At 56.6% G+C, this 6,000-nt stretch overlaps 1 protein-coding gene across 1 annotated transcript in view; it reads left to right on the top strand.

The window, feature by feature from the left end:
- Positions 1–2,492: 2,492 nt before the first annotated feature.
- Positions 2,493–6,000, top strand: part of TMTC4 (transmembrane O-mannosyltransferase targeting cadherins 4) — a 58,950-nt gene continuing 55,442 nt past the window's right edge. The window contains exon 1 of the mRNA XM_061435320.1: positions 2,493–2,582. The gene's annotated coding sequence lies outside the window, so the exon portion shown is untranslated. The remainder of the gene's footprint in view (positions 2,583–6,000) is intronic.

The following is a 6,000-nucleotide window of genomic DNA, read 5'->3' as shown; positions in this document are numbered from 1 at the left end:
ATCTGTTCAACTGTCTCACCTTTGTATGAATCAAGGCCACTAAATTAAGATCTTTTCATGTCATCACTAAACGCAACAGATTTTTAAGTTTCATCTGCATTATTTCCTCCATCACTTTCTTAAATCTAGCAAAGAAGGAAGTGGACAAAACATCAAATCAAGCCCCGATTTGTGTTTGCCAATTTCCATGGTGTAAATGACAGAGGATGAGATGGTTGGATGACATCACGACTCAAAGGACACGAGTTTGAGTAAGCTCTGGGAGATGGTGATGGACAGGGAAGCCTGACATGCTGCAGTCCATGGGGTTGCAAACAGTCACACACCACTGAGCCACTGAACTGAACTGAGATACTCCCACAGTGGTTGACCGCAATCTCCCAGTGTGACAACACTGAATGTGGGTTAGGAAGCACACGCAGTAGCACAGCACTAAACACAGCAGTGAAAAGGAGAGAATTGTTCAGATTTGATCCACATGTCACAAGTAGAATCTTGGTGACTTGTTAACATACCAAGGGTGATGGCAGATTGGGGAATTACTGGAAGCGTCACCATGACAGGGAGCCCTGAAGAGGAGCGAGCAGCGAGAGCACGCCTCTCACTTTGCACGAGTTCCATTCGAGGTCCTGGTGACAACCAAGTGGAGAAGCTGATTAGGAAGCTAGATACACAGGTTTGGAGCTCAGAGAAGGAAGGATCCGAACTGTAAATTTGGAAGATATTCACTGAAATGTTGGCAGTGTGTTAAATCATGCAGGGAAAAATTGTGGCTTCAAAGCAAAGGGCTGAGATCTTTCAAATACATCACTTGTATGTTATCAAGAAGCAGACCCAGAGCAAGCCAAGGAGACTGGAGGGGGAACTGGGCGGATTATCGCTCTTACCAGAGTGTTCTAAGAAGGAAGAAAAGAACTTTGCTAAGAGATTAGGTATAACGAAGTAGGACAGTGTCCTTTGTATTACTAACTGCAGGTAGCCAAGACAGTTTCAGTGGAATGCAGAAATCAAGAACTGAGTGCGATCTGGGAGACCAGAGAAGCGTGGGCAGACAACCTTTCAAGGAGTTCAGCTACAGAGAGTAGGAGCAAGGCAAGAGGGGCAGCTGGAAGGGCACCTGGAGGGGAGGAAGGTTTGGGGTTCATGAAATGCCTATGACTCGGGTCCAGTGAAGAGGGAGATACTGATCTAAGATAGGACTCTGATACTGGAGGAAAAGCAGGATGGAGGGAAGGTTCAGAATCCGTGTTTTTAGTAACAGTAGTAGCTTTGTAAGTTTCAGATTTCCCTGGTGGTTCAGACGGTAAAGCATCCGCCTGCAATACGGGAGACCTGGGTTCAATCCCTCGGTTGGGAAGATCCTCTGGAGGGAATGGACCTCCCACTCCAGTATTCTGGCCTGGAGAATCCCAGGGACAGAGGAGTCTGGTGGGCTACAGACCATGGGATCGCAAAGAGCTGGACACGACTGAGCGACTTTCACTTTTCATCCTTGGGTCCGGAAGACTCCCCTGGAGGGAATGGTCACCCACTCCAGTCTTCTGGCCTGCAGAATCCCATGGACAGAGGCTACAGTCCATAGTGCCTCAAAAAGTCGGACACGACTGAACGACTAACACTTTGTAGGTTTGGCAATGGAAAGTGGAGAAAGTTTCTCTTTTTCCTTGACACGGGAGGCAGAAAAATCTTCTAAGAATGGGGGTTATGAAACGCGCGGAGTGGCAATGTGGTTGGGAGAGGAAGTTCAGGACAAAAATGACTTGGATGCAGAAGCTGGCAGGATTCGTGGGTCAGCAGGAGATGCGAGACTAGAGCCGTGGAACAGGGTCTGCTAAAAACAAAGGCGGGATAGCAGCAGGGCCTTGGACGGAAGAACGCAGTTGCATCGGGTCTTTCCCGAGACGCAGAAAGTTGAGACACACACTCGAAACAGCTCCTCCCAGGCAAGAGGAAGTCTAGCGTCCGGGTCGCTGCGATCCAGCTCCCTTTCCTGCAGGGACGCGGCAGCACCCCTCCGCCGAGCGCCACCGGCAGCGCGAGGAGCGCCGGACAAGCCGGGAACGGGCTCCAGCGCCGCAAGGGGCACGGAGGAAGCGCCTACAGGCCAGCGGCGGCCCCCGCAGCCCGCCGCCCGGGGCCACCGCCTCCAGCCACCGGGGCCCCACCCAGGGCTCCACGCCCAGGACTCCGCTTCCTCCTCTGGCGCTGAGTCCGCCTCTCAGTCCCTGGCGGCTCCCTGCGCCGCGGCTCGCGCCCCTGGCCTGACGTCACCGGCGCGTCCGCCAATGAGCTGGAGAGGGACCGGCGGCGCCCGCGAAAGTGACGGCAGGTATAGCCAATGGCCGCGAGGAGAGGGCGGGCCGAGGCGGCGGGGATGTGAGGGGGGCGCCCGCGCGCGTGGGGAGCTGCGGGCCGTGCGGGCGAGCGCGCGGCGCGGGCGCCGCGGGGCGGGGGAACGCGGCGGGGGGCGGGGGCGCGGCGCGCGCGGCCCCTCCCCCTGCCCAGCTCGGGGCAGGCTCCCGTAGCCGCCGGACTGCCCGCGTCCGCCGGGGAGATGCGGCCGCCGCTCGGGCTCCTTGCAGGTAACACGCGGGGCGGCCCCTGCAGGGCTGAGGGCACCGTGGCTGGGCAAGCGGAGTTGGGCGCCGAGCGGACGCGGGCGGTCCCCACTGCCCGCCGCGCCCCGAGCCCCGGCAGTCCGAGCCGGGCCCGGCGGCGGCGCGGCTGAAGGAGTTGGCTCCGGGACCTGGGCTGCGGCCGGGGCCGGGGTCACGGCGGATGCGGGCCCTGGAGCCGTGCGCCCGGGTGTCAGCGGCACGGGACAAAGGGCGCGGCGTGGAGGGGGCGCGCTCACCGCCGCTCCGGCAGCGCAGGCTCCCCGTCGACCCCGGGCGCACGGGCGCCTCTGGCGCGTCCCCCGGAGCGGACACCTGGCCGCGGGCCCCCGCGCCACCCGCCAGCTGGCCGCCGCGCAAGCGATGGCTGGGCGCAGCCTGGCCGCCCGCCCAGGGGTGAAGGCGGCGCCCTGGCCGCGCCGCGAGTGCCAGCCTCCCCGCGCTGGCTGCCCGGCCGAGCGGCGTGCCCTGGGCCGGGGCGCCCGGGGCCGCTACCGAGCTGCCGCTTCCCTGCGCCGGGCTTGGAGTTTGGGGAAGCCGAACGGGTGGCGCAGCCGCCGCCTCACCTCCTGCGAACTCCGCGGGGCTTCTCGTCTTGTTGATGTTGTGTCTGTAGGCTGTGCGTATTTTCTTCCTTCTTTTTTTAACCGCACACAAAAGAAAGGAGGAGTTAGAGGAACGAGCTAGCCAGAGCCCCGTGAGTCATCCCACGCTGCTCTTTCTCTTGGAGCGCAGATGGATGGGGAGTGTTTCTTGAGAAACAGTTAACAGAGGACTCACGGGGGCCCCCCTCCCTGTCCCCTCAGCCCCGACCGCGCCTGGGGCGCCCCAGAGGGAGGTGGGGTGAAGTATCACCCGCTGACTTCGATGGGAAAATGACTACAAGCTAGCAAGCTGGAAACTTTCTGGGACAGTGGAACTGGGAATGTCGAACCTCCCGCAGTCATTCTGGCTGTCGGCAGGCATGGCTCTCGCGCGTTACTGAATCAAGAAACCGAGAAGGTGATCCGAAGAGGAAGCTACTCGGAGTAGCATTGTATTCAGCGCTGCGTGGGGGGAGGGCGGGAGAGATGAGTCTCCAGTGCCTTGGGGGCCCCAAGAGAGGAGCAGCCAGCTCAGGTCTCCAGGTGCTAGGTCAGGAACGGTTGTGTTCTTTATTCTGGTTTCCAAACGCACTCTCATTTTGGGCTGGCAGAGGGCAACCGGTGTGTGAATGGATCAATACTGATGAGCTGAAAAGGCCAGTCTGAGGCCAGAAGGCCCTTCAGTGCAGCTGAAAGAATATTTTTTAGTAGGTGTTCACTGCTGATTTTTCCAGGGATCGTGTAGGTTTGATCTGCATCTGTCAGCCCCTTACTGCAGTCCAGGCTGCTGTGTCAGGCGTCACCGAGTCCCCAGGTTCAGAGCTCAGTGACTGCTGTGTGTTCGTTTTTGAGGGATGGTGTGCCCTCTCTAAGGTCTCTTTGACCTTTTCATTGACGATTGATTGATGGGTTTTAACCCCCTGAAAATAGAAGCTTGGTATAAGGAGTTTGAGATATTGAAAATAAAGAGGCTTGTGCTTCAGTTCCCAATCTAACTACATACAGGCGCCACTGAATTCTCAACACAATGGGGGTAAGCACAGGAATGGGACAGGAATCCCATCAACAGTGTGGTCACTGGTAGAGCTAACTGGAGCCCTGCATGGGCTGAACCTGAGGCCATGATGTTGCTCCTTTCTTCTCTGTCCATGAGGCAAACTTCCTTGGCTCAGGAGCCAGGGCTCGCAGCAGGACATCCCCTGGGGAAGACGAATGGGGTGATGCCGCCCAAGGCCCATCCAGAGAGAGAAACAGAACGCGCCCCTTTTCCTGGTTCATGCTGCTGTTTAGTCGCTCAGTCGTTTCTGACTCTTTGAGACCCCATGGACTACAACCCACCAGGCTCCTCTGGTCCATGGGATTTCCCAGGCAAGAATACTGGATTGCCATTTTCCTTCTCCTGGTACAAAAAGACGGAAGGGCCCCGTCTCCCTCCAGGTGCCACTTCATGCTGGCAGGGCTTCTTGTACCTCAGCTTCCAGCCTGCCTTCGATCCTTGCAGGAAAAAAGTCCATCTACTGTTGGAGGAGGATTAATGTGTTCAGCTATGTGGTTTATGCAGGACATACAGATGCCTGGTCACGGAGCCAGTGCCCTGGGTCTGCCCAAAAGAAGGGTGCCCTTCTCTCAATTGCATCAGGTTACCTGATGGGCTACTGCTGGCCTTGGTTGGCTAGCCTATCCTCAAGAATAAAAGTTGACAGCAACGTGGTTCAGCCACTCAGTCGTCTCCAACTCTTTGCGACCCCATGGACTGCAGCACGCCAGGCTTCCCTGTCCTTCGCTGTCTCCTGGAGTTTGCTCAAACTCATGTCCATTCAGTCAGTGATGCTATCTGACCATCTCATCCTCTGCTACCTGCTTCTCCTTTTGCCCTCGATCTTTCCCAGCATCAGGGTCTTTTCCAGTGGGTCAGATGTTTGCGTCAGGTGGTCAAAATACTGGAGCTTCAGCAACATCATGGCAACATGGGTGATCCCAAGAGAGGACATCAGGGACTAGGCACTGGGAACTAATCTCTGCAGAATAATTAAGTGAAGTGAAAGTCACTCAGTCGTATCTGACTCTGTGGGACCCCATGGACTATACAGTCCATGGAATTCTCCAAGCCAGGATACTGGAATGGATAGCCTTTCCCTTCTCTAGGGGATCTTCCCAACCCAGGGATCGAACCCAGGTTTCCCGCATTGTAGGCTGATTCTTTACCAGCTGAGCCACAAGGAAAGCCCAATAATAACAGTAGTGGGAACCAATTGTTTCCATATATGCTCTCGTTTAATCCTTAGTACAACCTCCAGGTACCCTATGGTGCTGATGAGGAATGGATCCTTGGAAAGACCAGGCAACTCAAGGTCATATAGGTAGCAAGTTCAAGTCTGTCTGCCCGCAGGGCCTATGCTGTTAACCACTGGGCTAGACTAAGGTTCCTGACGCACTGTAGCAGAATTGCATTTGCTGATCCACAGTATTTTCTGAGCTACCCTACTCTGCCCATTAGCAATCAGGCCTTAAATGGGAAGGGCATTTGTGAGTGTCCTTGAGGGCAGCAGAGAAGTGGGGATCTTGGACCAGGGAAGGGTAGCAACAATGAAGAGGGAAGAGTCAGCAGGATGGGGAGCAGGGCAGAGTCTAGGCTCCCTGATGTCCCTGCCGGAGGGGGGACCCTTCTGAGATGGGCTCATCCATCCTGTTAACCCCCCGAGAGTCCAGGCCTGGTCCCAGTGTTCAGGTCTGTAGTCTGCCTTCCGTCTATCTCAGCAGCCCTTGCCTGAGTACCAAAAGCACTAGTGTGTGTTACAGAT

Source organism: Bos javanicus, chromosome 12 (genome assembly GCF_032452875.1).
Source record: "Bos javanicus breed banteng chromosome 12, ARS-OSU_banteng_1.0, whole genome shotgun sequence".
Taxonomy (NCBI): Eukaryota; Metazoa; Chordata; class Mammalia; order Artiodactyla; family Bovidae; genus Bos; species Bos javanicus.
Note: the sequence above shows the minus strand (reverse complement) of the source record. Positions and strands in the feature narration are given on the sequence as shown.